This window comes from Pinus tabuliformis, chromosome 2_2, assembly GCF_031772625.1.
Source record: "Pinus tabuliformis cultivar Carrire ecotype Pingquan chromosome 2_2, CPIR1, whole genome shotgun sequence".
In the NCBI taxonomy this organism is placed as follows: Eukaryota; Viridiplantae; Streptophyta; class Pinopsida; order Pinales; family Pinaceae; genus Pinus; species Pinus tabuliformis.
Genome location: NC_142300.1, coordinates 181,447,415 through 181,474,396, shown reverse-complemented (window position 1 = coordinate 181,474,396; position 26,982 = coordinate 181,447,415).

The window sequence follows — 26,982 nt, the reverse complement described above, 5'->3', positions numbered from 1 at the left end:
TCAAGTTCAGTTTTCATTGTAGTTCTATGCTTTTGTTTAAATTTGTATTTTGTTTCATTCCTACATAAATTCGGATCAGATTTTTGAATAAGAGCCTCACATTGTTATAATTTCAATGGTAGTTGATAGTGTCAATCCATTGGACAACTTAGATTTACTTAGTTTGACCATTCTTTTTATTGTATAAAAAATAACTTTCGTCCTTGGATGTAATTCTAAATTTGTAAGTCACAATGAAAATGTACAACATGTTCAAACCAATAGGTAAAAAAAATTTCAATTCCATGGAATAGATACATGGGATTTTAATGATACATCACACTAACACATTTTTGTGGTATATAGATGCAATGTAAATCGACATATCCTTTATTAATCCACACACTTTTTTGAATATCTTGGTAGTATATTAACATCATTCTATATCTTTCAAGGATTCAAAGAAACGATAAACATGGATTTCCAAATTGTAATCCTATAATAATATCTAGATGTTCAAGAAGTTTAATAGATAGGGAGAGGCTAGGAAAACCTATGAACAATGATGTCTCAAATATGGAAAAAATTTGTTTGAGAAGAATCATGGTAAGAAATTAGTTTAAGTCACATCCATAATTTTTTGATTGCCTTCTTTAATTCTAATAAATAATATATTTCCATTTATATTTCATATGTGCGATCGGGGTGGGCTTCCACAAGCTATGAAATAATATTCCATTGAATCCTATTAGTTTCCCTACTATGAGAACTTACAAGTAGTTCATTAGTTTTATAAATGTATAATGGAAATGATGCCAAATGATGCTTATGAAAAATTCTATATTGGAGGAATAATAAGGACAAAATTGCTAAAATTATTAGTGACATCAACGAAGCCAAAATAATGCAACATTTGGCTAATTGTTATAGTGATGGAAAACTAATTAATCTTCCATGATTATCTCTAGAGAAAAAGAATGACATTTTATAAGAGGCTATATAGAAGATTAAATTTCTTGTTGATTTTTATTCAAACATAAATAATATATTAACAAAAAAAGATGACATTGATCGGGCAAAAACTCACAATTAGCGTATTTTTATCTATGATTGGTATTTTTAATATATATATATATATATATATATGTGTGTGTGTGTGTGTGTGTGTGTGTGTGTGTGTGTGTGTGTGTGTGTGTTATTTGTTAGTAATATATGTTTAATTCTAATAAAAATTAAGTGTTAATTCTTATTTCTCTTGTATGGTATGTTCTAGCACTAGCTCTCACAGAAAATTTTGACAATAACATAAAATATATGAGCTAAATTAAAAGTTCTAATTAAAATGTTTATTGTAGAACTTGTTGACATTGAATTTAATTGAATTATATAATCTTATGTTGATAATTTTAAGCCCTAAATAAGCCCCATGCTAACTCTAGAATCGATTATTAAGCCCTAAATATTGAGTGATTACATTTCTACTACTATATTGTTATGTAGATTAGAACCTTTAATGGTCCACACACACACACACACCCACTAAGGAGACCTATACTAAGATCATAAAATATTGTCTTATATAGTGTACTCGTTGTAAAATAAGGTTTCCCCCTTAAAGTGGACTATAATTATTGATTGATTGTCATTTTTAAGGTGTAAGGTTTATAACATTTGGTATCAAATCTTATGATCCTAAATGTTTACTGCTTCATACAAGTCATGTTGGTATTTTCATTATAACTCTTTTTATGGGACACTTTAGATGGTGAAATTTGGAACATATTGAGGATATATCTTGCATAAAATTTAGTTAAAATTTCAAATATTGGTTCTCTATACTTTCAGAGACATCCTATGAGGAGGTTAGTGTTTTTGAATGCTCTTGAAATCAATTTCAAAAAAGATAGAATGGAATTTTTGCTATAATTTATTTTCAAGGATGTTTCATACTACACTTTTTTAAGAGGATAGAGGAAATATCCCTAGGTAGCTATGATAATAATTGCATAGTTTTGTTCACTATAAATTCATAGATATGTTGTATGGAAGTCAATAATCCTTAATGCCCCTGGAATCAGTTTCAAACAAGTTGGTTAGGAATATTTTCTATAACTTCTTTCTAGGGATCTTTCATATCATGCTAGTTTGAGGAGACATAGGAGATATTTCTAGGTACCTATGGTAAAACATTTAGACTTTGGTTAGCTATAGTTTCAGAGACATGCCCTATGGAAGTGAGGTTTCTCAATGCTCCCAATATTAATTACAAATAAGCTTGCTTGGTATTTTCACTATAACGTTTTTTCTAGGATGTTTCAAACTATGAAATTTTTAGAGATATTAGGATACATACAAAAGAACCTCAAGTAAAAAATTTAGAATTATATTTGATGAATTGGACATATGGCATGATATACAATTTTTCTCCTCGGAAGTTAAAAAAGCTAAAAAGTTTTTGGAAATTTACCATAAAATTCACTTGGCACATCAAATTTTTGTCAGATCTATGGAAATTAAGAGAATAATTTGTTAGACCTCTTTACGGAACTTTAAAGAAAATTATCCAACACGAGGTACCTCTCTTTGAACCTAATTCCCTAGAGCATGCTTTTAGTCTAGCAAGGAAAGTTGTAATAAAAATAATGACTACTAGAAAAAATTTCACTAAAAAATATAGGTAACATCATGGTCTAATCCAAATTGGATGGTTATATTTTTTTTCATCCATCTTGATTCTTTTAGAGTGGAAAAAGTGAAGGAATCAACTCAGAATCTAACGGATGAAAAATGAAGTACATGACTCTATGGATTAACTGAGTATGACTCATACATACATCAATCACCCAACCAAGTGGGGATACATTAAATGTTCATACATGATTGAAAATTGCAATTATTACATCATCCTTCCCATACATAGTGGGGGTACAAATTACATCATGTGTCCAAAAGGACTCTTCCATAATAGACTATGACAGAAAGAGACATATTATTAAGCCATGACCTTTTCATCAAATGATATACATGAAATTTATAACAAAGACCAAAGACCTAAAAAATATCATGATAGTTATTAGCAACTATCATACACCATATATGATTTGCACCATAAGCATCTGTCAACAACATCAAGAACAACAAGCTGTATATGTCCATCATCAGTTCGCAAGATAATTCAATGTAGGTTTAATATCATCAACCTGTGACTAAATATGTTGCATATAGATAACAACTCATCCTCTTGAGCTTATCAAGATGAACTTGCTCCATTTACTTAGTAGAAAAAGCCTTAACATAGTCTTCCATGAATCAACTAAGCATATGTCATATCATATATATGTGAAAGCACCATAGTTATCATCCATGACCACAACACCATCATCAAATAATCATAGCAGGAACTGCATGTCCTTTTCAACAATCCTCAATATATCAACCATGTATTACTGATCTAGAATTTATCCAGGACAAGGAATTAAAGGTATTACAGACTCATGTGCATGGATGTGCCTATGTTACTTTATGCAATGTATTGATAATATTGTGAAATACATAGACACTGAAGCAGTTAGAGAAAACATAATAGCCAAACATGTAAACACAACAAGTTTAATAAGGAGTTCACCCAATGCTCCTGGGCTACGTCTCCTGGTCCAGCCTTCAGTGGTGGCCTCTCTATTATGTTTTCAAAGAAGAGTTTTACAACAATGAGCTCAATTTGAGTCCCACTCAATAGATATAAATCAGTAGGACTGGACTTGGATCCCCCAAGTCTCTGGAGTACACAGAATCGCCTTACTGAAACTCGACCTCTACTGGTCACAGTAGTATGAGCCCAATATGAGACTCATACATGACAGGCATGTACAGAGGAGTTTGCTTGAACCTCTCAAGCCTTCTCTGGAGTACACAGATTCTCTAACTCTCTTTAGCTATGTCTGGCTTGATGTTGCCTTCAGGTGAGCTCGACTTACTTGCTCTATTCTCTGCCCTTAGCTTTCTTACTCACTTTTCTCACTGCTTGCTTTGTTTATGTCAGTTCATGGCTTTAAAGCCAATCTTCTTTCTGACTATTTGTTTCTGCTTCCCGGCGTTCTGGTTCTTCTACCTTTATCCGTTTGAATTCCCCTGTTCTGCTTCATCATCACTGTGTAATGCTTCTTAGGGAGGTGTCCACCTGTTTCATAATGAACTGAGTGTTAGTTCTCTTGGAAATGTTTGAACTACCATTATTTTCGTTTAACTTCTAGATTGCCCGCGAACATGATTCCTCTGCCAACTCATCGTTCATGTCGGACTTCAAACCTTTATACAACTCGGCCTGTTTACCCCGTTGAATCTGGTCATCCATCAGATTGCATGTCCGCCGTCGATCTGGAGCCTCCAGATCCTACGGTCTCCATCCATATTGGCGGGTAAGTTGCGTGACGTTTACCCATCCGATGTGAGCAATTTTCTCTCTCTTTCACCAGATCCGTGGCATCGGGCGGGACTCGGTTGAAACCGCTTACCACTCGAAGCCCTTCCGATATCTTGCCAGTTTTCTTGTGGGACCCACCTCTGACGAAATCAGTGAATTTCGTATGGTTTTTTACTTTTCGGGTCTAGGTCGCTCAGGGCTTTTTCTTCTATGAGGGATTTGCTTGGAAATAATCGCATATCAGAAACCTCCCCCGTTTCTCAAAAAGGCTTCCCGTTTTGTTGTTTCGTGGCAGCGCGTGTTACCATGGGCCAACAATCGGCGTGCTTGACTGAGCGTCCTTGTTGCTTGGCGCTGTTCACAAATTACAATTGTTCGAGGATATTTCTGATAAGCTCAACCTTTGTAAGTCTTTGAAACTTTGGCATGAATTTTATAGAGTTATGAAAACTTAGAGAGTTCTTTAGGATCCAATTCGGATCACGGCCTTCCCATTGAAAAATCTTTCGGACCACCAAAAGTTGGTTTTTTAACCATCAATCAAGTGAGGGTACAGATTCCTCACTTGCCCAATTTCTATCCATTTTGCATTGCTTGGTTTTGAACCTTTGAATCGAATCCTCAGGTACTCAACATCCCCCCTACGCGTATTTCTCACCTTCCTGTCCAAAACTATATCTTCCTGCAACTCATTAAGATATTCAGGTAACAGATCATCAATAAAAGGCAATTGGCTTTGCTCTTTGGGATCTTCAATCAATGAAGGTTCAAATAATCTCAAGCTGTCTGAATTAACAACTGAGTAGATGTGCATGTAAGCTGGTAAATCAAGGCGAAAAGCATTCTCACCAATTTTCTCAAGTATCTTGAAAGGTCAATACCTTATTGGCTTCAGCTTATTACCTTCACCTTCCATTCCGTCTTTGTTGATATACAGCCAGACTTGATCACCAACTTGGAAACTATGCTCAGTTTGATTCTTATCATGCCTTGCCTTGTACTTGGCTTGGTTCTTTTCCAACTATTCTTGTACTGCTTGGTGAATCTCTTGGATTTGTTCGATGAACTTGGTTGCCTTGTCCATATCACTGTGTTCATCAACCGCTATGTCTTTACCAAAGACAAAATCCAAGGGAGACCTTGGTGTGAAACCAAAATAGGTCTCAAAAGGAGATCTTTGCGTAGAAGAATGTTTAGCTCGGTTGTAAGCATGCTTCACATAACATAAATGTTCATACCAAAGCTTGGGATGCTTGCTACAATAGCCTCTGAGCAAATGGATCACTATCATGTTGACCACTTCTGTTTGGCCATCTGTTTGCGGATGAAAAGTTGTGCTCTTCTTCAGTCTGGTGTCCATCAATTCCCACAAACTTGACCAAAATTTCCCAACAAATCGGGTATTTCAATAAGATATAATGGAAGTGGGTAATCCAAAATGAACCCATACATGCTGAAAGAACTACTTTGCAGTTTGTTCAGATGTAATCTATTTGTTATAAGGTATTAAAATACACATTTTTCTGAACCTATCCACAACAACATATAAATAGTCATGACCTTTTCTAGATTTAGTCAGTCCCGCAACGAAGTCCATAGAAACACTTTCCTAAGGATGAGAAGGAACTGGTAGTGCAGTGTACAAGCCTAGTTTTCTATTGCTGGGCTTGCTTTTAGCACACATGGTACACCCTCTTACATATATAGAAACTGTCTCATTCATTTTTGGCCAATAACAAAATCTTTTCAGCTGTGAAACTATTTTACTTACACCAAAGTGATCTGATATTAGAGAAGTGTGTGCTTCTCGAATTATCTTTACTCTTTCTATTTCTATTTGAGGAATGCATAACTTTCCCAAATGATACAAGAGTTGGTCCTTAACATGATAATCCAATTCTTCTACTTGTTTGCCATGACTTAAAGTTGCATATACATCTTTAAAATCTATATCTTGAGCATACTGTTCAATGTAGCTTTCATGCAATACTAAATTATGCTTAAGTATAATGGATGCAGTTATGATTGGTCTGGACAACATATCTACAACTTTTTTGTGTATGCCCTTTTTATATCTAATGACAAGATGAAAATTTTGTAGAAAACCCATCCACCTATAGTGTCTTGATTGCTGCAACTTAGTTTGTGAGTGCAAATATTGAAGTGGTTGATGATCAGTATGTATAACTGTCTCTTTGCCCATTAAATAATGTTTCCACTTTTTCACACTCTGTACTAATGCATACAATTCTTTATCATATGTGGGATAATTAACTACTGCAGAATTAAATGTCTCAGAATGATAACATATGGGTTTACCGTGCTGCATCAACACTGCTCCCATGGCATAGTCACTGGCATCCGTTTCAATCTCAAATGGTCTTTGAAGATTGGGCAGTGCTAGTACTAGTGCTGTACTAATATTTTATTTTAAGGTGTCGAAGGCTTTCTGTTGTTTGCCTCCCCACTGAAACACCTTGTTCAATCTTGTTAAAGCATGTAAGGGAGCTGCAATCAAGGAAAAGTTAGAAATAAACTTTCTCCAATACTGTGCTGCTCCTAAGAAGCTTCTAACTTCTGTAGCAGATTTGGGTTTATGCTAGTTTACAATAACTGCAACCTTTGGGGGATCTATCTTCAATTCACCACCCCCTACAATATGACCCAAATAATTCAAAGATGTTTTGCCAAATTCACATTTTGAGAGCTTAACATAGATATTCTCTTTTTTCAAAACATCTAGAGCCTGCTTGACATGATTTAAATGTTCTTCCCATGTTTTACTAAATATAAGAATGTCATCCAAATATACAATGACAAAATCATCAATAAAAGGTTTGAGTACATCGTTCATTATTCTCATGAAAGTAGCAGGAGCATTAGTTAAGCCAAAAGGCATAACAAACCACTAATACAATCCCTGCTTTGTTTTTGAAAGCAGTCTTCCATGCATCTTGCTCTGCAAATTTGACTTGATGATAGCCACTATGCAAGTCCAACTTGGAAAAATAAACAACTTCTTTCAATTGATCTAATAGATCATCTATGCAAGGAAGCGGATAACGATTTTTGATCTTTATCTTATTCAGTGCTCGGTAATCAATCCACATTCTCCATGAGCCATCTTTCTTTCTCACCAAGACAATTGGAGACCCACAAGGCGATGTGATAGGTCTTATGAACCCTTTCTCAAGCAGCTCCTATACCTGCTTCTTGATTTCTACATTCTCTAAAGCAGACAACTTGTACATTCTGATGTTGGCAATGGAGCATCTTGCTGCAAATTAATATCATGTACTATTTCCTTTTTGAGTGGTAGACCTTTAGGTTCTTGAAATAGTATATCATATTCTGAAACAACTTTTTCTAAATCAGCTTGCTGTTTAGCATTACAACCCTCAAAATACATTGGTTTTGTCAGGTTTCTTTTCCTTTACAACCATCATTAAAAATTGTTTGCATGAATTTACAATTATTTTCATCTACCATGAGTTTACGAGAGTATAATTATTCTTGAGTTTATGAGCTCTTACAATATATTCGATTCCATATTTAACGAGTTGATACTTATTTTCAGCTCTATAGAAAATGGCTTTTCTATCATACAAGTAGGGACTTCCTAAAACAATTCCACATATATCCAAGGGAACAATATCTAACTCAACCTCATCTACAAATGCTGACCCAAAAGAAAACCTAAGTTTACATTGTCTAGTCACTTGTAGCTATGCTTTATCACATAGCCAACCTAATGGATATGGCTTTTTGTGAGGTGTGGTTAGTAATCCCAACTTCTTTACAATTGCTTTAGAAATTAAATTTACTTGTGAGCCACTATCAAACAAAGTATCAATCTTTTGATGCTTGGAAACAACTCGAATATGAAAAATCTGATGTCTTTTCCTCTCATTTTCTTCATTGTCAGTAGATTGTGCATAATTACTTGTAGATGCTTCAGAAATTTTACCTTTTATACCTATGGCTGCAATTGTTGTTTCATCTCCTGAGTCTTCTTCTTCTTGCCATCATACTTCTTGGGTTTCAGCTCCGGATGTAGAATCCAGCAGTGTTCATCATCATGCCCATCCTTCTTACAGTGAGTGCATGAAGATTTGGTATTTTGTACAGTATTTGTCTTCCCCTCTTTCCATTTCTGTTTTATTTTCTCTTTATTCTTGCTTGCAGTGGGGTTTGATGATCCCCCAACTTCTGGGTTCACATTCTTGCCTCTAGCCTCTAGATGTGTAGCTTGAACAGATACCTCATCTATGCTAGTGGGATTAAACATGAGAATAGTGTGCCTTAAGTAGCTGTGTAGACCACCTATATACTTCAGCAGAGTTTCAGGTGAGTCTAAAGAAATTCCTAGAATCAAACCTCTTTTCCTAAATTCTTGAGTGTAGCCTTGTATACTTTTCCCTTTTAATTGTTGAAGAGTTTGCCAACTCATCATGGCTTGCTGCATATAAGCTAGTGGATAGAACTGTTTTTTAATTGCAGAAACAAATTTACTCCAGACAAAAAGAATTTTACCATGCTTCCTCATGTCAACTTGTGTCTTGCCTTCCCACTATACCAAGGCAGTGCCTCCAAGGCGTAGGTTGGCTAGCTGAATCTTACTACTGTCTGAATCAATGCTTTGCACTATGAAATAAACATCAATTTGTCTAATCCAATTATCCAGCTTCTCTACATTCAACTCTCCATCATATATTGGTAAATCAAATTTAACATCTAATTTAATCAAATATGTCTTCTTTCTGTTTTCAAGGCTACTAGGAGGTGTGGGAAGTTTTTCTTCTTTCCCTTTGCCTTTAGAGTGGTCATGGAGGAGATATTCTTCTGCTCCTTTATCTTGTTTGGAGTTGGATGAATATTCCTCTCTACCTTTCTTAAATTCTCTATACATTTCCTATACCATGGCTCTCATGGTCATGAAACTATCCATGAACTGAGGGTCTGATTCCAAGGGACTTTCTTCTGAAATTTTCCTCTTAGGATAGAATCTTCCAATTTCAAGGTTAGTTTCAACCAACTCCCCTTCTCCTAGTTTAAGCTTTGATCTAGTTAGCATTCAACAACAAAATCCAGCACAAGCTTGTCTAACCTTAGGAAACTAGAGCTTTGATACTACTTGATCTGGAATTTATCCAGGACAAAGAATTAAAGGTATTACAGACTCATGTGCATGGATGTGCCTATGTTACTTTATGCAACAGATCGATAAGATTGTGAAATACATAGACACTGAAGCAGTTAGAGAAAAAATAACAGGCAAACATGTAAACACAACAAGTTTAATAAGGAGTTCACCCAATACTTCTGGGATACGTCTCCTGGTATAGCCTTCAATGGTGGCCTCTCTATTATGTTTTTGAAGAAGAGTTTTACAATAGTGAGCTCAATTTGAGTCTCACTCAACAGATATAAATCAGTAGCACTGGACTTGGATCCCCCAAGTCTCTGGAGTACACAGACTCTCCTTACTGAAACTCGACCTCTTTTGGTCACAATAGTATGAGCCCACTCTGAGACTCATACATGACATACATGTACAGAGGAGTTCACTTGAACCTCTCAAGCCTTCTCTGGAGTACACAGACTCTCTGACTCTCTCTAGCTCTTTCTGGCTCGATGCTGCCTTTAGGTCAGCTCGGATTACTTTCTATGTTCTCTACTCTTAGCTTTCTTACTCGCTTTTCTCACTGCCTACTTTGTTTCTGTCAGTTCGTCAAACCTTTATACAACTTGGCCTGTTTAACCCGTTGAATCCGTTCATCCATCGGATTGCATGTTCGCCGTCGATATGGAGCCTCCAGATCCTACGGTCTTCATCCATATCGGGCAGGTAAGTTGTATGACATTTACTCGTCTGATGTGAGTGGTTTTCTCTTTCTTCCAGCAGACGCATGGCACCCAGTGTGTGGCATCAGGCGAGACTCGGTGGAAACTGCTTACCACTCGAAGCCCTTCCAATATCCTGCCGATTTTCATGTGGGACCCGCCTCTGATGGAATCAGTGAATTTCATACAATTTTTGACTTTTTGGGTCTGGGTCGCTCGAGGCTTTTTCTTCTCTAAGGGGTTTTCCCGGCAATATCAGAAACCTCCCCCGTTTCTCAAAAAGGCTTCCCGTTTTGCTATTTCGTGGCAGTGCGTGTTACCATGGGCCAACGGTCGACGCACTTGACCGAGGGTCCTCATTGCTTGGCGCTGTTCACAAATTACAACTGTTCGAGGATATTTCTGATAAGATCGACCATTTTATGTCTTTGAAACTTTGGCATGAATTTTACAGAGTTATGAAAACTTAGAGAGTTCTTTAGGATCCAATTCGGATCAATTACTAGGGAGTTTTCCAACATCCCACATCTGATAAGAATTAACCATGATAAACCTATGTGAGAACAAAACCTATCATCATAAAGTAAGAAGTCATCATTATTATGTGACTAAATAAGCCATGTATCCAAATAGCCATGTCTTCATGAGACCTGAAATAACACCATTCTCTTGGCCAATTTTCTTCATACAAGAGGATCTTTTATACCAACATCACAACTTAAGTCATCATCCATGTATCTAGCATAGCAATAGAGATATGTATCTAGCTTATCATCAATGCGAAAGTGTCAGGTGGAAAGAGTCGATAGTGCGGACACAACCAACCTCCCTAGGAGCCTAAGACTCTCTAGTGACAAACAAGACAAACAAGAGCAATCCTTCTCTAAACATGCATTTACTATATAAGAAATCAAGTGTTTAGATCCTACCTTTAATCCAACGCTGTTGTAGTAGTCCAGCTCCGCTGATCCGGATGAGCTCCTCCTTCACTTTGAAACCTGCATCCACTAACAATCAAACGATTAAATAGCACTTGATAATCTCATAGAATAAAACATATTTAACACGTAGACCAAGGAGTACATGAAACAACTCATAAATAACAAGTTATTGAGAAGAATGGACTCATTTGCATTAATAGGAAACAAAAGGAACAATTACAACCTGAGCCTTGGTGTTGTGCAAGTCCCTCCCAGGGTCCATCAAGAGTTCTCCTTTACTTCGACAAAGCTCACCCACTTCCAAATAGAACAAGCAAAGATGGCAATCTCTCCTCACAAGCTTCTAAATGGGAGTCCTAATTCCTACAGCATCTACCCTTAGAAATGTTTAGCTTCCAACCTCTCCTCCTTCTGGCCCAATGCCTGTATTTATAGTGCTCAAGAGGAGGTTAATCAGGTCCACCATCAATGGGATAATCCCCTCTTTGGATGGGATAGCTCCCTTATTGATGGGATAAGTTCCTCTTTGGTAGGGGTACATGAACCATCTGGAGGCGCTCAATACACGTCGAACAACCTTCTAGAATGCTCTAGAAATGACCACAAGTAACTTTTTAAAGATGAAACTTGCGCATTTTGACCCTTACAGGGGACGCACCTGCCCCTTTACATACAGAGCGTACAAGGACGCAGCTTTTGTGAACATTGGGTGCGTACCCGCAGGTAAGGTTGAGAGAACCTGCGTACCCAGAGATAAATACATTTATAAAGACTTTCTCTCTTTTTGGAGTTTGACATGGAGAGTAGAGGCATAAGACTTGCCTAAGAGGATAGCATGACTGTTGATAGAGCCATACTAACTGTAAATAGTCATGGTGACATTTTTTAGTGTAACAGAAAGGAAAACCATGAGCTCATAGTGATTTTGTCAATATTTCTTGATACCATCAACTGCAACAATACTCAACCATGTGAGGGCCACAAAGTATAGGAATCCTTATCCATAACTGCACCATATGAAATTTATGCATCTTTGAAGGCATGATGGAAGTAGCATAACAGAAATGAGTGACACTTAACATCATCAAATAATGAAGATGTGTACTCAAGCTTTGTTCTTCTCCTTGAACTTATGAAGATCACCATGTAAGAAACATAACTATATGCATCATCAAAAGAGTCATCCACAAATCTGATCAGAAGCATCAAAACAACTAAGTGGCTCAAGCAAAGTATCATCTGTGATTTCATCATAGGCAATTCATGACCACAACATAGCATGATGCATCATTTAAACACTTCAACAACATAAGAATCCTCACCATTGATAAGAATCATTATGTACCAAAGACTTCTAAACATAATGCCAACAATGCATTATTAGAAGCATAGCATATGCTCCCCCTAAACCTGTGCCAACTATTCACTGTTAGATCTAATCATTGCATATATCAGTAAGAATCATCAAGGAATCATCATCAAATAGTTATACATCAAGTCATCAAAAACTTATGAGGGTAAAAATTACTTCTAAATAACATCCATAGAGTGTAATCATCAACCATCAAAACAGAAAAGATAATTGATAATTGTCTAAACCATATCAGATCCTTTTTCTGAGTCTGTCCCACTGCTTCTTCATCAAAACAACATATATGTGATTGTGTAGTTTTAAACTCACGTATATATGTGACTTGTCTTCATAAGATATGCATATGAAAATTGGAACACTGAAATTTCATACTTTCAGTTCCCCCTGAGTCTGTTCTGACTGTACTTGGTCCTAGAACTTTTGCTAAAACATCAGTTCCAAGAATATCATTATCATGATGGTTTTTCATCAAAGACTCCATTTTACTCTTGTCTCTAGTCATGTGATGAGAACATTCATCTTTGCCATTTAATGAGAAGACAACAAGACCACACCTTATATCATCTTCCTTTTCTTGCTTATTGGTGGATCCATCTTTTTCAGATTTCCTGATATCAATGTTCTGATTTGGTTGCTTACCATATTGTCTCTGGTGATCCATAGAATTGTTCTTGCATTCTTTTGCTACATGCCCAAACTGGTTACAAGAATAACATCTTATACGTTTCATATTCCTTCTATAGCAATCAATGGCTTTGAGACCAAACATATTGCAAGAAAACAATATCCCTTAAAGTACCTGGACGCTGATGATCTTTTTATGAGATATTTATTAGCTTGAAACATCCTACTTCTACATCTAGCTGCAACATGTCCAAAACTATGACATATAGAACATTCAACATTATTGATCAGAGGAAAGAATCAATTAACACTTCTATAGTTAGGAGTAAATGATTTTCTTTGAAGACTTTCTTTCCTTGGTTGTTGATGGGGTTGACTTCTTATCTCCTTGTTGAGCATTTCAGATTTTGCATTAGAATTCCTTGCCTCAATTTGTGAGCTAGATTCACCTTTAATAGTTTCATGAAAACCAAGACCAGATTTGATGGTAGGATACCTTTGACTACTAAGAATATTATCCAAAATCTTAGTACTATCTTGAAATCGTAAAAGTTTATCCTTTTCTTCTAATTTACCTTTTAGGATATTACCTCAACTCGATATTTCTTTTCCTTTTCTAGATAATGCTTCTTCATGATTTCTTCAACTTTTCGTCCTTCTTCCATTTGTTTTTTTAATTTGAGAATCTCATTTTCTTGTTCTTCAAATGCTTGAAGTAGTTCTTCATTATGCTTCTTTGATTTTTTAAGATCTTCTTTTAGAGAGACGACCTCCGCTTCAAGACCTTCATAGTAACTAGTTCTTTCTTTAAGTTCCTTGGTTGTTGTATCCTTTTCATTCACTTGATTTCTCAATTATGTTACTTCATCCTGTAGCCTTTGACATTGATCTTCCTTGTCCTTATACTACTTCCTTATTTTGTTTCCTTCCTCTAATTGAGTATTTAACCTGGTAACCTATTATTTGTAGGTACATTCCCTTTTATCAAATAGATCTTGTTGATCTTTAATTTTATTTGTGAGCCTTTTAACTTCTTCCTTTATTATATTTCTTTCACTTTCACCCATAAGAGAAAATTCATTTGTTTCACTGTCACATTCATTATCTTCAATATTCCATGAATAGAGAAATGTATCACCAGAGGACCAAAAATTAGTACCTGATAATTCTTTTGCTTGTTCATCTTCATTCTGAGGTGATTCTGAATCTGAATAATTGCTTCCACCTAGTAGCCAATCGTCTCTCCTGCTATCATTGTTCCTTTGATATTTCTTCTTCTTTTGAGGTGATTTCTTCTTTTGCTTCTTTCTAATTATTACAACGGATCTCCTTCAAGTGATCAAGATTCTACCAAAGGACCCCTTCTGATACCAATTATTGGGAAAAATACTGAGAGGGAGGGGGGGGGGGTGAATCAGTGTTTTCATATCAATAACTTTTTATTTTCATATTTATATTTCCATATGCAACTTTAGTGAAAGGAACTTGCGTGGGTACGTGACTTTTATTAAGACAACTAGCATACATCCAGTAAACTTATGATTCAGTTAATTCATCATATGTTTGTCTTCAGCCAGTGCATCAGTACTTTATTAAAAATTAGATAAATAGTAACCATGTGATGTAATAACAAAATAAACCATCACGCATAAGAAACACACATGAATAATCATCAAGAAAAATCATCCATGGATGGTTTATGATTCTTTAGACATTGATGGAAATGTGCTTAATATTTCTTGTCTTGATGCATCATTTGGGAATGAAGGGAATCATAGTGAATGTCATGAAGTCATTTATCGTGATTACTCTAACATTGAGAATTTTGATCTATCTCCTTCTCAATTAAATCCTCATGATCAAAGTCTAATCACATTAAAACATGGAGAACACTTTAAACCAGAAATTGTTCCAAATAGTTCTCATTTTCAAACCATGAATCATCTTCCTGCCTTCTTATTCAAGAATCCATTCCAATTTATGACTCTTATGACGATGAATTTCTCACTCCTATTCATAATTCTAAATCTTTTCCTTGTCCAAAAGATGATCATTCTAATTTTATTACTTTGAAAAATTCTTGCGAGAAGGAAATTATTTCCAACGAGTCCCAATTGTGCTGTAACAATAATTGTAATACTACTGTAAATAGTAATTTAATTTTGTTATCTTTTCTTCACTTATTTTGTTTTATTGCATATTTTTTTTCTATTTTCATTTATTAGTTTTTAGATATGATTCGTTGGCATATTGACCAATTAAGTGTTGAACAATTGCAATGTGCATTACTAGAATGTAGAAAGGAGTAAAAAAGGTCAAATTAGAACGATCAACGACTGCTGATCTTCCAATTTCAAGTGATGGTCATAACTTATCATCTTAATTCTAGAGTGCATCTTCAACATCAGTCAACACTTGGGATTGAATTGATCCAATATGGCCAGTCATCTAACCCAATTAAAGATCTTTTCTCATATGCACTAAGCCTTCATCCACACTTCGTTGATCCATTTCAAAGATGTTTGGAAGCTTCATGTTCTAAAAATATTGTTGATTATTTTTCTGATGTAATAAAAAAATAAACCATCACACCTGCTACTATTGTCTCTGTCTTCTTATTAATATAAAGAAAAAATTGTTTACATGCTTGTACTGGTGTAGAATTATACTAGTATATAGTGACCCACCTGTAGAAGGCTACAAATTTCAGTTGTTCCCTAGCTTCTATTGGAAGAGAGCTACAACCCCCTGGTTCTTATACTGGTGTAACTTGTACCAGTATGCAGGAACCAACCTGCAGAAGGCTACAACCTTCACTCGTTCTCTAGCTGCTACTGGAAGGGAGCTCCAACCCCCTGATCTGATCACCAGCTACTACTGGCTGGAAGCTTCGAATTCCTCACTGAATGCTCTAAACCTCAACGTCCTCCATGGACCACGTTTCGTCAAATTTTCAGTTTGGATTCATTGGCTTCAACACATCATAACTTGTAGGTCACGTTTCATCAAATTTTCATACTGGAACCATTATCAACAATTAAGCTCAATATCAAAAATCAAAATGTAACTCATCACTGTAACAATTTCATTTATCTTTGACACTTATGAATCAATCAATCACTAAAACCCAATCATCAATCTCTGACAGAACTGAAACCTAATCATCAATTTCTGAATCAACCAGTCATTGAAACTTCTGACACAACTGAATCAAACAATCACCGAAACCTATGACACAATTGAATCACCCAATCATCAATTTCTGAAACAACTGAATCAACCATTCACTCAAAAAGCAATCAACCGACACTTAATCAAAATTTAACCAATCAACTGGAACAGTCAGATCACTGTAACCAGTACACAGAATTGAACTTATAACACTGCATCAACAACCATAAGCAACTGCAACCTCCAAAATCATATTTTAGAATGTATACGCTACTTCAATGAGGACAGCCTATGTGTATACGCTAATTTCTATAACTCAATCTGCGTATACCTCTAAATATACTGAATCATAAATCTTCTGAACCAAAAATTGTACCAAGGAAAGACATTTTGAAGATCTACTGTCATATTACAGAGTTGTAAACCAATAGCAGCAAAGATCACCCTTCTTACTCAATCAATCAGTCAACCACACTCAATCTCCTTATACAATGATTTTAACTTCATATCTAATGAAGACATCATTGACAAATAGCAGTAAAATAACAACACTGATCAGATAGATTAATCATTTCTGAACTACAAGCCCTTCCTCTACATATGCTACTTGGAAGTGCCAAATCCGTGTGTATATGCGTCTTCACCGAGGTGAACCTGCGTATATATCTACAAATAATGACTTATAACTTTGCAAATTTGCAAGACTTCAGATATACCTAGATCATAGAATTTAAAGGATAAAACATGAATTAGCAATTAGATCTAGCCTAGCCATTTTAGATCATATAATGATATGTCATTTTAGGTCTCATGGTCTTGATCCATCATTAGTGCATAATTATTTCATATCTATTAGATCTCATCCATCATAAAACACTTAGGTGCATACTAGTTCAGATCAAGAAAAGCATAAAAAACCCATAACATGGATATTTTCTTTTCATCTAACTCTTCATAAGATTTTCATCACTTGCACACCCTCACACTTTGATCTTCACCTCCTTATATAGTTTTAGCCGTTTTGAATACCTCGGGTCAAAACCATAGTTATGCCGATGGTATTATTTGACGAGATCAATAATCTTTGTCGTGCCCATTACTATGGGCCAATGCCATGGTAGGAACCCCTAGTATTTAGAATACCATGGTGAAAAAACCATACGCTACTTTTCTTCAATGAACTCACGTGCATACGCGACTTGGCTTAATAGAACCCACGTATATTTATTGAACTTCCAATTTTATCATTCTTCTGAACTGATTCCTCTGAACTGCCCTAGAATTTGTCACATCTGTAAACACAACTTCCATGCATTCTGTCACATATGTTTATACCTTTATTAAGTATTCCATTTATCAAATAGGTTGTCATCAAGGACAACTCATCAGGTAGGTTTCCATTAGGTACAACACGTAATTCATAATGCCAACAATTTCCCATATCAAGCTTCTAATTCTAATTTGTAAACCTTTGAACCATTATTCTGTTCCATCATTCTGTCACCTCTGATATGACCTGTATATTCATCTAGTTACCATATGCTTGTTCTGTTACAAGTGAGTTTCCATCAAGGACAACACATGCATCATAATGCCAACAAGCATGCCATTAGGAGGAAAAAGGGTTCCATTATATTGGAGTGCATTTTATTCCATAACTGAGTATAGTAGCATCCCATGGGCCACATGTCTTACTCCTTTGTACTTTAATCCCTTTCCATTCAAAGAAAGAGAGAGCAAAGTAGCATCACCTTCTAGCTGGGTTTTCTCCTTAAATGATTTCCCAAGCCATATCTTGTGTTATTATGGTTTCTGAATGGTTTTTTAATTTTTTCTCTATTTTATACATAATTATAATTTTCATACATACACAATAGACAATAATTAACAAATCCAAAAGTATAAGGAGAAATTAACCCTCATAATGTAGAATTTGGATTTTCTAATATATTTTAGTAGATTTGTTGTGACGAGCTATCCAATGGAATATCCACATAATTTTATTGGTCATGCTCCATATCCTAACCTCACTCAATCTAAAAGGTTGACACCTTGGCAAATGGATGAAAGAAGAGAAAAGGGACAATGTTTTAATTGTGATATAAAGTACAGTAAGGGGCATAAATGTGTTGAGAAGAAATTATTATACATATAATCTAAAGAGGAAGAAAATAAAGAAGTGGAGCCATTACAAGATATAGATATAGAAGAGACTACTAAAGCAATATCTTGTCGTGCATTATCTATCAACAATACTTTGCAAACCTTCAAGATAGAACAACATATCAAAAGGAAAATGGTAACCATGGTGATTGATTCTAGTAGTACCCATAACTTCATTAATCACAAATTAGAACAAATTCTGAATTGTTTCATATATACAATACTGGAGTTTCAAGTAATGATTTTAGATGGAGGTCCACATAAATTGTTCTTAGAAGTTCCATAGTATTAAAGATCAATTTAGGGGATAATTTATTGGATAGTCCCATGGTTGCAATACAAATGGGTGGTTCTTATGTTATATTAAGTGTCCAATGGTTACAATCATTGGGAACAATGAGTTTCAATTTTCAATATCTCTTAATAATATTTACCTCAAAAGGCAAGGGAATTGACCTTAGAGGTGTCAAGGGGCAACCCTTAAAAGTGATAAGCTCTAATGAGAAAACTAATAGAAAATGGGAATTAGGTTTTAATTACATAATTGCATTCACTAAATGTTCAAAATTTAATACCATCTATGTCATGGAATCTCATTAAATGTATCAACAATAATTCCAAGGTGTTTGGAGTAAAGTCTAAAATTCTTCCACCTACTTGAGATCATGACAATTGTTGAATTGAGGCTTCTGTGATCCATATTAAGTTTAAGAGAAATTCTTCGGCGTAAATCACAAGATAAATCATTTTTCGACGCGTTTCGAACCAACTAGTGTGGTTCATCGTCATGACAATGTTATTCATTTGCATCTTGGAAGTGTACCAAATATAAATTAATAAGGGAAAATCATACTAATATTAGAAACAATCCTTGAAGCAAGCATTAAGCAACTGCGTAATCCAACAATTGTGGAGTACCTCATCAAATAGAAGAACTTATAAATGGAATAGGTGACATGGGAAGATGACTTATTCATGTAGAATCACTAGTTGTTAGTCAATTTTTGAGGTAAATGCATGTGTGATGAGAAGGAGAACGTTAAGGCCTATATAAGCCCCATGTTAACCCTAAAACACCTTATTAATCCCAATACAATGAGTGATTATATTTATAATGCTCTACAATTATGTAGTTTAGAACCTTTCTTGGTCCCATTTTATTATAATTGTACCTGTTAGTGTTCACTTAGTTTCAGTGATCAAATGTACTCTTTCATGTGGTTGATAAGGTCTTAGGTCAAATTGTTATAGTTTCAAATAAAATTTGACATCTCCTAGTTGTCAAATGGTCATTGGTCAGTGTCTAGGTATTATTACTACTCCCTCCGTTTTCAAGGTCATAAAATTTCATCATGGTCTTATCATCATTCCTTGTGATAGATCATCAAATGAGTGTCTTGGTCATAATTTTGGTCATCAAATCATAAACATGAATAATTTAAAGGGTTCAAAGTTCCAAATCATGGTTTAATATATGCATTTTGTGTCATCATTAGATCATGTCATCAAAAGTCATGTAGGGAGTCACGTCATCACCATAGTCACCATCATGGGAGTTATTAATTAGGGAAAGGTTTTCAAAAGTACATTTGCACCACATGGAGATGTAACTTTTCCAAAAAGAGAAATAAAGCTATAGTACACTACCTCATCATGTCATTTCTCAAAGGTACATGTGATGTCACACCATCACCAAAGAAACAAATTGACTTTTAAGAAATAAAAATACCATTCAAACATTCAAAGACTTCGTTTCATCCTCCAAGAGCTCTTCTCCACCATTGTGACTCATCTTAGCCATCAGAGCCTTCATTTTTTATCACCCAAACCCTTGTCATCAAGCTCACTATGCTTTTGCACTAGCATGCTGCACTTCCGAAGAGCAGGTTGTGTTTTTGGGTTAGGAGGTCAAAGAAAGAAACAACAAGTTTAGTCCTCACTCTACAATTTTCATAGCTCCTTGAGCGTGTAATTACAACCATTCATCACCACTTTGATGCAATCATTTATCACAAAAACTAAATACAATCCCTCTCGTAGGGTTTCACTATTCTTTTAGTTTTCATTGGTTTTTGCTTCATCTTAGAGATAAATCCCTATGTTTTATACCTAAACACCCGTTTATACACTTGTTAGGCCCTCCCAAACCATTTCCCATACCTGTTTTCCCTATCTCACCACTTTTCCCCAAAACAAAACCTAGCCCACACTGCGCTTTTGTTGCGTTTCTGGGTTTGGACAGTGTTTGGCACTTTTTTCCCTTCTTCCCTCATCCATTTAGTGATATTTCACTTCCCATGTGTCCCTAACATCTACCCCTACCCCCTGAATTTTTCCTAATACCCATCCCCTCCATTCCCTTCCCTAAACTAGATGCTCTTTTTCCCGTGTTTTCCGATCCTAAACCCTGCCCTTCCTTCCTATCAAATTAGGCTTTTATTCCAATAAAAAGAATAGCATGGCCAACGAAAATAAGAAGTACAACAAGGGAGGACATGTATCCAGATATGAGCCAACTAATATGTAGGAGATTAATGCTTCACAATTCATCAAGAAATCATTTGAACAAGTAGGCTACCTAGGGTTTTGTGAGAAAGCAAAAGAGGTGGTCTATCACCGTGAGATAACTTGTTTATTTTCCATCAATTTCAAAAGGAACAATACAAACATAGCATGGATGGATTTCTTGGTTTCAGCAGAGGTGATTGGCATGATTTTTAGGGATTTTAGGCCATTTGTTGCACACAGGGATATCTTACTTCAAAATCCATTTCTAAAGTGAAGATGAATTTTACAAAAATGAAAGAGGTTTTTGTAAATAATAGACCAAAGAAAAAAATCCTCCTTCATTTTGTGCACATATGTTATTATTTGAGAGAAATTCCCAAAATACAGTTTCTATAGGAGAGTTGCTGCACTTTTGGACAACTTGACTTCAAGTGAGTGTTTCAGGGGTTTGGAGTAGGTGTTTGTAGTGTTTTATGACTCTATTGTGTATTAGACATCATAATATTTCCAACCATATCACCTTCAGGCAAAAAATACTCTAGGAAGGTGTCCAAATCACTCTCCAAACTTTCGTTACGATTCTACTGTCATATGCTGCGCTTCTGCGATATTTTGATGCGTTTTTAGTGACCAACGTCAAACTTGGATTCTAAACTAATGGTAAATTATTTTTAAAATGGGAGGTGGTATGGGTTAATAACATACCTTAAAATAGAAACCTCTCTCCTTTTTGTAAAAATGTTTATGGTGTTAGAGTCGGTCTGGTCATCCTTCCGTCAGAGATCAACACTCTTTTTGCATTTCATTTTTAGGTGTCTCACTCGATTCACTTAGTTGCATTCTGTTAGGAGCATGACATAAACTCTGTCAGAAGGGCTTTGTCATTCATTCCCCTCATGTCTTTTACCTGTTGGCTTAGGTATTTTCATTAATGTTTATTAAAAATCCATGACAGCCAATGTTTGATATTTACATGGGCAAAGATTCATGTCAATCATAGGTCTAGGGTTTCACAAATTGAGTCGTTAAAGTGTCCAAATGCCAGCAGGCCAGAGGGAGGTTCTACACATGTTTTTTATTTTGTGAATTTCATCATCATATGGATGGATTATGACTGTTCTTCAAAACTCTGTTTTGAAGAAAAGTCAACATTTTGTCCTTTGTAATAATTTTCAAAAGTTTTCAATTTTTGAAATCTTCAGGTGCAACCCTGGTCTCCTTTGCCAAATTCCATGTCAGCTATCCCTGCAAAAAATTTTCCAAGAATTTCATTGTTTCAGTCAAAAAATCAAAAGGGAAATTCAAAAACAGAGTGTATTAAAATAGAAAAAGTGCCAATGCCAAAACATTACAAAGTTGGGTTTTGAAGGGTCAAAAATTAAATCCATGTCTTTATAAAGGCATTTTCATGAAGATCAAGGTCATTTGCATGCCAAGAGAAAGTCACTCAAAACAAATTGGTTAAGTTCGTGAGCGATTTGGGTGGAGTTGGAGGAAATTTGGCAGCGTGGCGCAGAGAGTAGGTGGTGCGGCTCACTGGGGAGGTGCGGCGCACTGGCAGCGCGCGGCGCGTTGGGTATGCGGCGCAACGCGTTGGGTATGCGGTGCGATGCACACACCTGAAAGCCCGAATTTGCTCCAAATTTCTTCAAATTGCCCTTTATTTGCATGGATTTGCTAGGTAGGGTCAACATATTTATGTTTCATCCATTCTTGTGATAAGGGATGGTGGTTTATGAATGCCAATGATTGAAACAAAAATCTAAACCCTACTTCAAACGTGCATCAAATTGCTGTGGGTGTCAAAATCAATGTTTTGCTACCAAAGTTGTCACTTCTCCTTCCTATTCTTCCCTTGTATTTATCATTCCATAATTTCCTACCCCCCTAAGCTCTTCAATCCCCTCTCCTAAATGCTCTGTCCTAAATTCTCCAACCTCACACCTCAAACCCTATACAACAATTCCAAACCCTAAACCCTATTCCCATACCTAAATTACTAAACCCCATCCCATATTTCCCAGACAAATCTCTCCCAATAATTCCCATTCCTTACTATATTTCCCATTCCTAACAGTCCCTGTTTCATTTGTTTTTTCCCTTTGGTGGCAGACTTTGCTGGCAGACTTTGCACACAAAAGAGCAGTTTAAACAGTTTTCATACAATAGTATCTTCATCTTCAAGGCAGTTTGAAAAACAGTAGTCATGGCATCTGAGCATTCATCGGACTATGAATTGGAAACCCAAAGTGACTCACCCTTGGAAGAACTGGCACCCCAGAGGCCTCATAAAAGTGGCAGACATGTAAGAGAAGAACCAAACACCCTTACAGAATTGCAGGCCTGCCCTCTTGCTATGTTTTGTTTCCAGCATCAATCATGCTATGAGTTTTTCAAAAGGAGGCTAGTGTTCAATTTCATCATGAACTAGCTCGTCTATTCGTGCTGCACTTACATGGAGATCAAGCTACCTTAGCTGGTGTCACCTTCACGCTTACACCAGAATCTGTCTCATTAGCAACCGGCATACCGAACATTGGAGAACCATGGCATAAGAAGAAGAAGATTTACCGACAACATTATGAGACATACATTAAAACCGGTTTCTTGAGGCAACTCAAGAGAGTCTCCCCATTCCGATATTTGAAAGATGAATATGCTCCACCAATGAAATTGATCATGAAATATTTCAGCTGTGAGGGACGGTTCTCTCGTCTCTATGCTTATCACATCAGGTTGCTCATGCATTTCACCAGGGTATGGATGATGAACATTCCATATTTCTTTTGCCGGAACATAGAGAGGATGACCACACTTGTGCAGCACAAAACACCTCAGCAACAACTTAACCGTGTTTATCATTTTTCTCTTATTACGATTTTGGTGGTTAATTAGCTTGGATTATAGGGCATCACTTGGGATGATTTCATCTCCCGTGACTTCTTCAGAGCTTCACAGGGATTGTCAGAGGTTAAGCATGAAGGTGGACCTTCTCATCAGTATGAGTGCCATGAGACTGCTAGTGTGCCGGTATTCATCACATATCAGAGAGGCACCAGACATTTGTTTGCAGTGGCAAAGCGAGTGTTATCTCCACCCAGGGTGGAAGGGGCCTCGTTTCCTCCATCAGCATCATAGGTACAGGACAAAGGCAAGAGGCCAATGCAGGATGAGGGGCCTTCAAGTGAGCCTTCAGGTGAAAGAGAGACCAACTTCATTCTCGTTCATGATGATGATACAGATACGGGCCCACAAAGTGGCATAATTAGGGAGATTATCTAGGAGCAGCAAACAGAGATCCAAGCCTTATCCATTGACTTGGAGAGAGCTAAGTGGACCATGAAATACTTGGAGCAGAGGAACAAGTAGCTTGAATATCAGCAAGCAATCATGGAGCTACAAAACATTCACGAGCATCGCCAAGCTGCACAAAGGAGAAGAATTGAGCTCACGTCATTGGAGCAAGAGATTAATGAGGATCGGGAGGCTAATCTCGAGAGAGTTAACATGCACTTAGAGAGGTTTTTGGACAAGTCTGATAAGGATCATGCATTCCTGAGACACATGGATTTCCACTACATGGCACGAAACAAGGTCTGCAAGGCCCGTATCAGGAATTTAAAGGCAAAATTGAGGAAGGCAATAAGGAAGCAAAAGAGGCAAAGGGAGCTTGATCGTCTTCAGATACTGGACAAAGCCTCTTTAGCCCAACATAACACTTAATGAAGAAGCTCCAGCCCAAATTTCAAGAAATTTGGGGCATTTTTGACATTTTGGAAATTTTTTGTACAAAAAACAGGGTTTTTTTCCCTGTGCGGCGCGCCATGTGGCGCACGCTTTTGATAGGAAGATCCAAATGGAAAAAAAATTATATTTTTGGATTTGGCATGAAAAATCATGACTGTTGTTGCATGGCCAAGAAAATTGGGCAAGTTTTGAGTCCCCAGGAGGTCAAAAACACTCAAAAAATGACCTCACTACCCCTATTTTGACACACAGGAAGCAGTCCTGGGAGATTGAAGTTTTGAAGGGGCAAATGGGCACCAAATTCAGAAATTCCACTTGGGTTGGAAAGTAGACAGGCAGGTATTTCCATCAAGTACACGTGGGCTCAATTTGGACATCTGGAAGTGCCTCAAACTCAGCCTCAAAGTGGTGCGACGCACAGATAAATTGGTGCGGCGCACAGAGGATTTTTTTCTCAATTTTTCACCTTCCACCTTAGAAATTCGGCCAGTTTGACTAGTTTTTCTTTGTTATGTAATTTTTAATATATCTTGATGTAATTGGATAAACATGATGTAATTTTGGCACTTATTTACTTTTTCTAGAGGATTCATTCACTAAAAAGTGAAAATTTAATAAATGAATCAGTTTCCCATCTTATAGAGGCAAGTTGTTTTGACTACCTAGATTTTAGTGCTTTGTTTAGAATTGGTTGAAACAACTCCTAGAATGATGAGCTCGACCCCTAGAGGCAAGGAAATAGGTTTTTATTGCCTATATTATGTCATTTCTAAGTTATTTTCAGCGTTGGACACTTGGGATTGCTTTGGCATATCATTGTACATTCTATCTCTGCATTTTTGGCTAAGGAAAGACCAGGGTTTTGCAACACTGTTTGGGATCCATGTGGCTTTATGTTTTGATGGTGTGCTTCTCTAAGTAATTGTAAGTTCATTAGTGTTATGTGTATCATTTTTCTCTCTCTTATTCTGAAATTGAATGTCAAATGAGTGATTAAGGTGGAATCCATTAACTGTTATGCTCTGCCTTTGAATTTGTTTAAATTTCCATGTTTTCATCTGTTTAAGGAGAATTATTGAGACTTTCTTGCTCTCCTTAGCTCCTCACCAGTATGATCTATCCATGTCACTTGCTTTAAAGAATCAAAACGATTGCCTTCCTTGCCCCAATTAGAACTCTGCAGCAACTGTGCCTCATCCCCGGACCCAAATTTTCCTTTCCCTGTTCCAATAGAAGGCTGAAATCATTCACTTGGCGAATCCATCACTGAACAATCCAGAAATCAATGCTTCATGGTGACTCCACTGCAGGAATATTAGTAGCTTTAAGGTTTTCAAGATGGTTTGGGTTGCAAGAAGATACGCTCCCATGAGCCGAGATCATATCCCATGTTTTCCAAATAAAATGCCCAAGGTAGATTGGTCAAAGAATTTGCCTATGTTCAGAAATGTGGAAGGTAATGAAGCTGCTCTTCATTTGGTGAAATTCCACATTCATGTGCATAAATTAAAGATCACTTTTCCTGAAGACTGTTTGATGAAACTGTTTATGGCTACTCTGGAAGACGAAGCCCGTTCTTGGTATGAAAGTTTGCCACCGACGTCTATTTATGGTTTAAAAGATTTTCATGCAATAGTATTTGAAAGGTATAACGAATCATATCCATCCTTGGCTTTAGTTCAGGACTGTTGTAGCCATGTTCATAGTTTTATTGAAAATCTTGAGAAAGTTTATGAAGATGATAATTTCATGAATGATGAGATCATGGAAGCCCTGTACAAAAATCCATTCCAGTAGCATAAAGAGAGTGATACTTATCAGGATGATCAGGAAAATGTGCAGCAGGATCAAGATCTTAGTACGGTAGAAGATGAAGGAATTTTGCATTTTGATGGCCAACAGGAATTACATGAAATAGATCAGCAGTATGAGGAAAATTTGTACATTCCTTCACTTGAAATTAATGAAGACAATCACTGTTTGAGCAGAAGAAAAAAAAAAGTATTATCTCCTCTGTCTGAAGACGAGATAGATCAACTCTTGAATGGTCATGTTACAGCTCAAGTTAACGCAGATCTGCAGTGTGCACATGGTCAAGAAGGTGATGGTGGAACTTTTTCCTCTTCTGAAAAGGATGATAGTCCTGTAAGCAGCTTTATAGATCAATAGGTTGAAGATGTCCATATAGCTGAAGGTGATGAAAGAAAAAGTGT